The sequence below is a fragment of the Mus caroli genome, chromosome X, assembly GCF_900094665.2.
Source record: "Mus caroli chromosome X, CAROLI_EIJ_v1.1, whole genome shotgun sequence".
Lineage (NCBI taxonomy): Eukaryota > Metazoa > Chordata > Mammalia > Rodentia > Muridae > Mus > Mus caroli.
The window spans coordinates 118,734,619-118,744,889 of NC_034589.1; the positions used below are offsets into that span (position 1 = coordinate 118,734,619).

Below are 10,271 nucleotides of genomic sequence, written 5' to 3' on the forward strand. Positions count from 1 at the left end.
TGGGTGGGGGACTGGGGGGGGGAGTGTATTGGGGACTTTTTGGATAGCATTGGAAATGTAATTGAGGAAAATACCTAATTAAAAAAAAAAAGAAAGAAAAAAAATAAATAAATAAAAAGAAAAAAAAGAATATTACCATAAATTTCAATGCTAATTATTGCTACTATATTGTTCTTAAATATCTAGTACATTGAACAAAACCATTTTTTAAAATAATCCTAACTGGGTTCCTATACTGTTGATGTGTTTATGAATAAAAAGTGCTGTTCCGAGTTGAAACAAGTTTAATACTAAATTGTACTTCCTTAGGCTCACAAGGAATGAGAACAATGAAAGGACTTTAAATGCATTACAAATATAGTGTTTATTTCTCCTACTGCCCTCACTTTTTTAAATCAAATTCCCCTTTATCCAGAATTGTTAACATTGGTATTTGAACCATCTTGCTTCAATATCACCAAGAAAGCTAGCTAAAAAGATTGTAAATGTAGACAAATAAGGAACCCAATGAATCTGAATTGTGTATTGTATGTTTTGTAACCCTTTAGGATTGGGAGTTCACATATGAACCAACTTTTTAGGTTCTCTTTAGTCATCAAAGTATGTTTACAGCAATACTTTTTTGCTTTTTATTCATGCTTTTCTCATGGGTTGCCAAAATCCACTGTATTTCAATGAGATATGAGAATGGGCCATGTACCCAGCCCCACCATACCATCACAACCTGTATGTCAGCTCAGGTGACTTAACTGATATTTATTTTTCTACCCCTGACCCACATTACACATGCTCAGAATCTTTAAGCTTTCAAATCTTCAGCTTCAGGATCCAGATATTTTGAAAAATGAGGAGCAATGACTGCCAAGAGGTGAGCTACGTGGTTGGAAGGTAAGAGATGTTAAAGTAGGAAAGAAATGAGCCTCTGATGCTAGGTGCTGAAATTTGTGATGGTGAAAAGAAAGAGGGGGATCTAGAAACTTAGTGATTGACTAGTGGTGGGATCTGGATGAGACACTGAAGAACAGGTGCCATATTCAGCAGAACTCCAGGGACAGCTGACTAAGGCAGCAATGCAGACAAATACAAAGACATACAGGAAAGTCTGGGCCAGGTGGTTTGGGCTCTTTGATGGAGACACTACAAAGCAGTAGAAGCTCAGCATGTTTATTACATGTAGTAGAAGACAGATGAGGAGTTATTGCATACAGCTGAACAAAACGGTGGGGTTATTACATGACAGTTGGGTTTATGGTTTGCAACTAAATCAAGGAGGCAAGTTTAGCTAATTCTGTAGGAGCAGTTTGACTGTAACTGTGAGTAGCTTTTTTTTTTTTTTTGAATTTTTTTTTTTACGTATTTTCTTCAATTACATTTCCAATGCTATCCCAAAAGTCCCCCATCCCCCCCCCCCCCCCCGCCACTTCCCTACCCACCCATTCCCACTTTTTGGCCCTGGCGTTCCCCTGTACTGGGGCATATAAAGTTTGCATGTCCAATGGGCCTCTCTTTCCAGTGATGGCCTACTAGGCCATCTTTTGATACATATGCAGCTAGAGTCAAGAGCTCTGGGGTACTGGTTAGTTCATAATGTTGTTGCACCTACAGGGTTGCAGATCTCTATAGCTCTTTGGATACTTTCTCTAGCTCCTACATTGGGGGCCCTGTGATCCATCCAATAGCTGACTGTGAGCATCCACTTCTGTGTTTGCTAGGCCCTTTCCTAGTCTCACAAGAGACAGCTATATCAGGGTCCTTTCAGCAAAATCTTGCTAGTGTATGCAATGGTGTCANCGTTTGGAGGCTAATTATGGGACTGTAAGTACCCAAAGGGAGAAAGCTATGGTGGATACTTTCTGTTCACACTGTCAACATGTATATATGGACCAGAGGAAGACTTGGCTATTCTTCTGGGCCTTACCCCAGAGGTGAGACAGGCTTTGCCATTCCTATGGGTCTGAAGCTATGAGCTGTTGACCTGGGCATGCCTATGCTAACACACACCCTATCAGCATTTCCCTCCCTCCCTCCCTCCCTCCCTCACACAGGGCTACTTCTGTTCCCTACAAACCGGCATGGTGGGATGCAGGAAGGTGAGTTTGCTCTAAGACACCAGACTGTTAGGTGATTCTGAGGCATCACTGCTAGGTACTGAGATGTAGCTTGCTGTGGAGGTAAGACACTCTCCTCTGTTTGAGAAGTTGATTCCTGGATGGAGTATGTGAGAGTCTCCTGGGGAATATGTATAAATTGAAAAAGTATGCTCAAAAGACTATAGCTGTCCTTTCTTAATGCAAGCAGGTTACAAAAATTTATCTACTCAATTGTAGCTGGCAAGAATAGACATAAAACAGAGTGCCCTCAACCTTAATCTAACTAGGGCAGAGATACATACAGAATCCCTGTGTAGAGGTGTTTTCGAATCCCTAGAGAATGTAAGATTTGTCTCCAAAGGGGTTACAGATTAGCAAAGATTGACAGATTGCAATAGGACATCATAATGACAGAGTGATTTAATAACAACAGCTTCTTTCTTGCAAATCTGAACTTTATCTTCTCTTTCCCTTTATCTTTTCTGCATTTCAAATTCAGCTCTGTGTGTATTCTTTAATCTTCAGACTCTGGGAGCTTGCTGTATTGTAAGAAGTATTTGCCAGACTTTTTTTTTTTTTTTTTTTTGTTTCCGTTTTTATCTGTAAGAAATTGTTTCTTTGGGAACATGTTCTGAATGGAGGTTACTTTCCCAGGGTAGCGCCCCCTTTTCGAATCCCACTTAATCTACATTGCAGATGAGCTGCTTTATTAATAGTATCAGCCTGAGCTGTGGGAGCAGACATGTGCCATATGGTATAGGAACAAAGAAGAAAGTCCCATCGTTTCTGTTAGGTTATGGGCTGACCGTAAGCTATATTTTGAAATTATTTCATTTATCTTTGGGCCTCCCTTCAGAGCCCCTTTCCATTTCATGGCGCTACCTATTCAGAACCTCCCCTCGTGTTGTGACTCCCACCTCAATAGCTTGCTACTTTTTCACTTTCCCCAATTACCTACCATTGATTCTTTTCAAATTCTCAATCCTTGCTCAGTAGTGGAACTCTTCATTACAAGAAAGGACTTGGTTATTTTAAAATCACCTTGGTAGGCACAGATTGGCTGCTTGGGAAACTAGGCAGCAGAGAACACAAAGAAGGAAACAGAGGCAGGTGGTGAAACAGAATGTTTTGGGTAAGCAATGATTCTTACCCTAAACTATTCTGATTTAAGGATTTCCTCCAGACATATTTTTTCCCCTAAATTGTTCTTACTTTTCCTTCCTATTTCCTGACTCTTTCCCCTTCCTTTCTTTTTCTCCCCTTGCCTCTCTTCCTTCATTTCAAGACAGTTTCTCAAGTAACCCAGGCTATACTTGCACTACTTGTGTACAGAAATGACCTCCAGCTCCCGAACCTTTGATCTCTACTTCCCCAGTGCTGGACTTACAGGTGTACAGTGCTCTACCTAGTTTTAGGTGGTGCTGTGTATTAAGCTTAGGGCATCAGATAAGTTAACTGAGAACTCTATGAACAAGAGACTACATCCTAAGGCCAGTTATATTTCATTTTGAACCCCTGCCATCGTTGGGAGTGGGACTTTGTCTCAAATACTATACAGGTGTTCTTTTACTGAGCTGCTCCCCAAACCCTCCCCCAGCACATGTTTCTGTTTTTCAATCCTTGTCCTTGATTCATGAGGCAGCCCATCTCATTCAGAGTTTCTTTGTTTTCCTGATTGCTCTCTTAAAAGGCAGCACAAAAGCTTTTGAAGTTGAGAGGAGACAAATGGCAAGGGGCACATTTACAGTATTTAACATAAGTCTGGTATTAACTATATGGCCTTTGGAATAAAAGAAATATTTGTTAATGGTTTAATGAAAGCATTGGTTAATAAAAGTTATTTCATAGTTCCTACCTACAATATTTACATGTGACGTATAAGCTAAGACAGTGGTCATTGAGGCAAATGGTGACTATCTTTAAAAGCACTGATTGACAGTTCTTTACAAATTACTGTTTTGTGTGTTGAGTTGTATGCTTATCAAAGAGCAAGATGTACATTGTACTTACTTTCATATGTGTGTGTGTGTGTGTATGTGTGTGTGCCAAGTGTAATTGCTATTGTAGTTACATGACTTAATAAAACATGTAAATTGATGAGATGTGCAGGTGAGAAGAAATCTATTAAAATTCAGAAGTCTTTTGCAGGAATTGATATGGCAGCTACGAAGATTGCTACTGAAATAAGCATGAGGGAAGTAACTGAAAGCCTAGGAAAAAACCCAGTGTACTTTAAAAGGAGTCATAGGGCTTTACTGGTGTCTGTAGGTTCTCTAATATGGAATATTAAACAGCAGATGGGAGGATGTGTTTTTGTGAAAAGGCTGCTTTGAACTCCAGCTGATGAGCCAAAAAGGCTTTAGCTCTGCATTAAAAAATTGATAAAGGAAAATATATTTCAGTGTTGTCAATTGTAATAACATGTTAAAGATAGTTTTTTACTTGTAGTAATTTTTCATTTAACCACCTTTTAAAAATTAATTGCCTATGGTACCTTATTTTGTCTATATAATCTGTATATAGTAAAACACCATTTTTCATGCAGAGAATTGAACTTTTAGTGAGCACTTCTTTTTAGTCATTTCTAGGCATAATAAGGGCTGATCTACCTTTGAATAAAACTTTGTCAAATGACCATAGTAGTCAGATTTTAATTCTTTATAAATTACTAATCATAAATTATTACTTTATTACATCATTCTTTCTATGGCAGATGAGGACCTTATTCAATATGGAAATTTTATCTTGTAGAATTATAAAGTAGGGAATTACTTTAATATGTAATGATGAATTTCTGTGATTAAATATTTTTAAAGAACTTATCTAAGGCTTCTGTTTGAAACATATGTGTAACTCCTCTTTGTAAGTGAGAAGGATTCTCTGACTATACTTTGATATTCTTCTTTGGTCTTCCTTCTTTGTCTTTGTAGTAGGGTTTTTGTTGGGGAAATTGCTAAGTACATTCATAAGTGTTCTGGTAGGGAATTCTGGAACTATTTCTGTATAATAACTTTTTTTTTTTAAAGAGAGACAGCATCTGGTCATGTAGCTTAGGTTGGCCTAGAACTATGTTTGCCTACTTCAGCCTCTGGAGTGCTTGGATTTTAGATCTGTGGCAGCCAGAGTTCCCCACACATGTTCTGTGTAGAAATCATAAATTTTACCCACTGTCCTTTTGTGTCCTTTGAATGATGAATGATCATGTGTCATCACATGGTTAGAATTTGGGCGTGTAAGAGTCAGCCATTTCAGAAATTTCCTGTGATTGCTGCTTTATTGTTCTATTTATAAGTTTTTCTGTTGTCCAGATTCTAGATTACTTTTGAAGGTCAATAAATAAATTGCTATTTTTTGTTCCTTAATTTGCATGGAATAGCTTAGATGTTGAGGACTAATGCTAGTGAATCTTTGGATCTCATATGTAGCATCATCCCACCCTAAATCTACTATCACCATAGATTGAGATGAGAACCATCTAATGGGTAGGATATTAGTTTTAGAATTTGTATGTTTGGTTGTTTTATTGATGATGCAAAGAACTTGAATGCATGTGTATTATGTTAACTGCACGCACATTAAATCACATGGATGAAATATCAGAGAGAGCACACGAGGTGAGAATGAATCTCATTTTCTTCTTTCTTGCTTAAATAAATAATTCTTGTTTAAGGTAGCCATGATGACACATACTTATCATTTCAGTGTTTGGGAAGCTGAATCAGCAGTTCAAGACCAGTTTGGTCTACAAGATAGATCCTGTCTTAAAATAACAAAACAAAACAAAGCCCCCAAACAACTCTCCACCTACCTTTTAGAAGTATAACTATGGTCTGAAGAGATGGCTCAGCAGTTAATAGCACTGGCTGTTCTTCTAGAGGACTCAGTTTCAATTCTAAGTACCTACACCATAGTTCATAACCTTATCTCTATTTCCAGGGTATGCAACACCCTCTTGTGGTATATAAACATACATGCAGGAAAGATATCTATATGCATAAAACAGAAAACAATTACAACATCTATATTTATCTAGATAGTTTTTAGGTGGAATAATCCACTTGAATGCCATGACATTTGCTAGCATTTTCTGTTCATGAATCTATTCCAGGTTGATTTTTTTTTAATAGAAAATAAACCTGTGATAAAATAAGACAAAATGGAACACCTAGCACTTAAAAAAATGGATTGCAACATCTTTGACAATCTAAAGCGATAGTCTGGCTAGATATTGAATTATTAGAATACTGAACTCTGTTAAATATCCTGGTGATTTACAAAGAGGCTGATTTGGGTTCTAATTGCTATGCCTTTGCCATCTTACTTCACTCCTTTGTGTTCAATGGCTGTCATCTTCTGTATAATCAGTACTTGTGGCAAAATGTGCTGCAATAAAAAGAGGTAACTCATGCCTCACCCCTTCTAATATGTAAATGTTAGCTAGTGGTGACCTTTCCAAAATCTTCTGACACTTTTTCCCTAGTAGTTTCCTTTGTATCTACAAATATTACGCTATATGCCACTATGTCTTCCTTTATTTATTTGACATATTATCTTTTGACTTCCTTCTCTGATAGAAGAGGATTAATCTCCCGCAGCATGCTTCCTTCCTCTTCTTATCATTACAATACACTTATCACTATGTTTAATTCTTCGTTAGTGACCTTTGTTTGTGTAATGTCAAATTTATTTGAGACTATGAAGATAAATGTGAGTCTACCTACTTTTTTAAAAAAAAAAAAAACTTCACCCTTTCCACTCTATAGTCTTCCATATTTACAAAAAAAGGAAAAAAAGGGAGTTCTGAGTTTGCAGTGGTTCCCCATCTCCTCATGTGGCAGATTTAGCCTTCAAATGGTCGAGCTACCCTGTATGAGAATGGTGTGGGATTTGTGTGTGTGGTGTCTATTTCTGTGTGTACATATATACAGGGTCACACAGGCAATTTTGCATGCAGTGCAAAGATTAGTATGCATTTCTGACTTTTTGCATGTGAGAAGAAAATATAATGAAGTCCTAGAGTAATTTAAAGGCTGACCTAGCCCATAGTCTGTGTACATTTTCTCCAGTTTTAAAAGTGTTCCCTTACCTTGACAGGGACTCATTCTCAGCATTTACAATCACTGGTTTTTGTAGTAGTGTCTAACTGAACTCTTACTTCAAGGATTGTGTTTATTTTTTTAAAAAGACACTTTTGTTTTTAGACAGAAGTTTTAGGTCCATAACAAAATCAAGCAGGAAGTCAGAGTGAACATATATAGAACACTGGTATTATAGGCCTGTACCTATATGCTTGGATTTGCATAGTTGCTAGGGATTCAAACTTAGTTCTTCCTCTTTGAACAACACACATGTTACTCACTGAGCTATTTACTCTGACCCTCCTTCTTCAAGGATCACGAATGGTTAGATAGTTAGTTGGAAAGTTCTCTGTATTAAGTCACTACACTAAAAATGTGCTTTCGTACAGTACATGGGAAAATATGTATAGTTAAATATATAACTAAAAAATTTGAAGGTCAGGATGTGCTTTATGCTAATCATTTGATCTGTCTGTCTGTCATGTATTTGGAGACAGGGCATCACTATGTAAAAGTAGTTGATCTGGAACTCCTTAGATTAGTATATCTTCAACTCACAGAGATCCACTTGCCTCAGCTTCCCAATTACTGTGATTAAAGATATATCTCCACATACCTGGATGATTAATTTTTTTTTCGAGACAGGGTTTCTCTGTGTAGCCCTGGCTGTCCTGGAACTCACTTTGTAGACCAGGCTGGCCTCGAACTCAGAAGTCCGCCTACCTCTGCCTCCCAAGTGCTGGGATCAAAGGAGTGTGCCACCACCGCCCGGCCTGGATGATTAATTTTAACTTGTAGAAAAATATAGGCCACATAGTATTTGTTCAGACCATTCATTTTTGAGTAACACAGTAGCCTCGCAGTTCATAGTGAACCTTAGAAGAAAGACTTTCAATTTAAGGTAAATATTAACTTATGATGCAAGCCATGTAGTTGAAAGTTAAATCTCACTGTTTTTGTTTGTTTGTTTGTTGGGAGGTGGGGTTTGGTTTCACCATATGATAAAACACCATGGCCAATGCAACTTATGAAAAGAACATTTAATTTTGGAGTTTATAGTTTCAGGTGTTAAAAGTCCATGATGGCCAAAAAAAAGGCATGGTGGCAGGAACAGCTAAGAGCTCACATCTTTGATGTGGATGTTAGAGGCAGAGAGAGTGAACCGGGTATGGCAGGAGTCTTTTGAGACTTCAGAGCCCTCCCTTAGTGGCACACCTCCTCCAACAAGCCTATACCTCCCAGTCCTTTACAAACAGTTCCACTAACTGTGAACCACATATTTAAATATGTAAGCCTACGGGGGAGGGGGGGTTCTCATTCAAACCCTGGCACCAGATAACTTTCACTGGTTTAGAATTTGCTATTTTGGCCAAAGTAGCTTCAAGTTCATAGTAATTTGCCCATCCCTGCTTCCAGTGTTGAGATGAAAGGTGTGCACTACTTCACCTTGTTAAAATTTATTCTTTAAATACAGTTTTTGAAGATTTCTTTACTTAATGCATATGAAATTTTGCCTACTTATATGTATGTATGTGTGGAACATGGGTGCCTAGTGCCTTTGGAGGTTAAAAGAGTATATTGGGTCCCTTGAGACTGGAAATACAGATCATTGTGTGCTCCCATGTGGATGCTGAGAACCAGTACTCTTAACCACTGAACTATTTCTCCAGACCTTAAGCTTTACTCTGTATGGATAGATTAGACAGATTCATCCACGTCAGTATTCTCTAAACAGTGAAGCATTGGCATAGTAATCATAGTTGAGAGGAAGTAAAAACACAAAAAATGTAATGCAATGCTTTACCTTGCCCTTGCTGCTGCTTCAAGCTTCAGAGTCCTAGAGGTAAGTATTTGTAATAAATTGTACAAGTAATTAAGGACAAGTATCTTCATATCTGAATACTGATTTAAAAAGATTGGGATTTGGGGGAGTATGCTATCCAGCTATCCAGTGAGTACTTATATATAGCTCAAGGTAGGAATGTCATAATAGAAAATAGTTTACAAATAACATGAAAATAAGATGTCTCTTCTTCTTTGCTTTTGTCTCTCTTTTGTTTTGTTTTGTTTTGTTCTTCTGATATTGCTCCAAAACAAAAGATTCAACCGAAAGGGTTTATCTACTTGGAGCTCTGTTCACTTACAGTAGGTCACCTATACAATGCTATCATTTTGTTAGGGCATAAAGTATATATTTATGTTTTGTTAAGCAATAACAACAAAATAAATAAATAAATTTAGAGTATAAAATAATAAACACATATTATTGAAAATACGTTCAATAAGTACCCCTTTAATAAGTAAGTCTGAATATATATATGTATATGTATCATATGCAATATGAGAAACCACTTCCATCCCATTGGAGAATTTTATAATTTTTAAAGGGAACAAGTGATTTGAATTTGTATATTCTAGTGCATTAAAAGCTAAACCTTGTAAATGGAAATTGTTGTTTTTTGTTTTCATTCATTAGATAACATTCACAATGGACATACAATAAATCAAAAATATTTAACGGGAACATACTGCTGATCTACATATGCCCCCATCCCCAAAGATGCTATGCCCTGGTTTTTAAACAACCTGTTTGATGGAACTAATTGAACTGGTTGATGTAACATTTTTTACCATTCTCTTCTAAGTTCTCTTATGCTTACTTGAGGCAGCCATGCTAAAAGCTTACCAAGACCTTCTAACCTTCTTGCATAGACTCCAGGTATAACCTTTGGGGTTCAGCTGCAAATTGTCAGTTCAGCGATGTGCAGACAGGTCATCTGGCAGTGCTTCTTTATTTTGCTCAGTAGATACGTGGAGGTTATGTTCTTTATCAAACTTGAGTTTATTCATCTAATCTGTTTGTGCATGTATCTTTTTCCACCTTTCAAAATATTTTTTTCTTCCAAATTGTTCTCCCTTGGGTCATATGATTGTATCTATTCCTTTGTATTTGTTAATTGCAACAGAATTCCTTCTGTGTTAGCATAGTTAGTTTCTTTAAGCACATGGAACATATTTCAAGGCTACCAGTAAACTACTGAAGCTACAGACAGTGGTAACACACACACACACACACACACACACACACACACACACACACAGA

The 10,271-nt window shown here is 37.3% G+C and overlaps 1 protein-coding gene across 4 annotated transcripts in view; it reads left to right on the forward strand.

The window, feature by feature from the left end:
- Diaph2 (diaphanous related formin 2) overlaps positions 1-10,271 on the forward strand; it is a 678,308-nt gene that overhangs the window by 20,041 nt on the left and 647,996 nt on the right. The window lies entirely within an intron of this gene.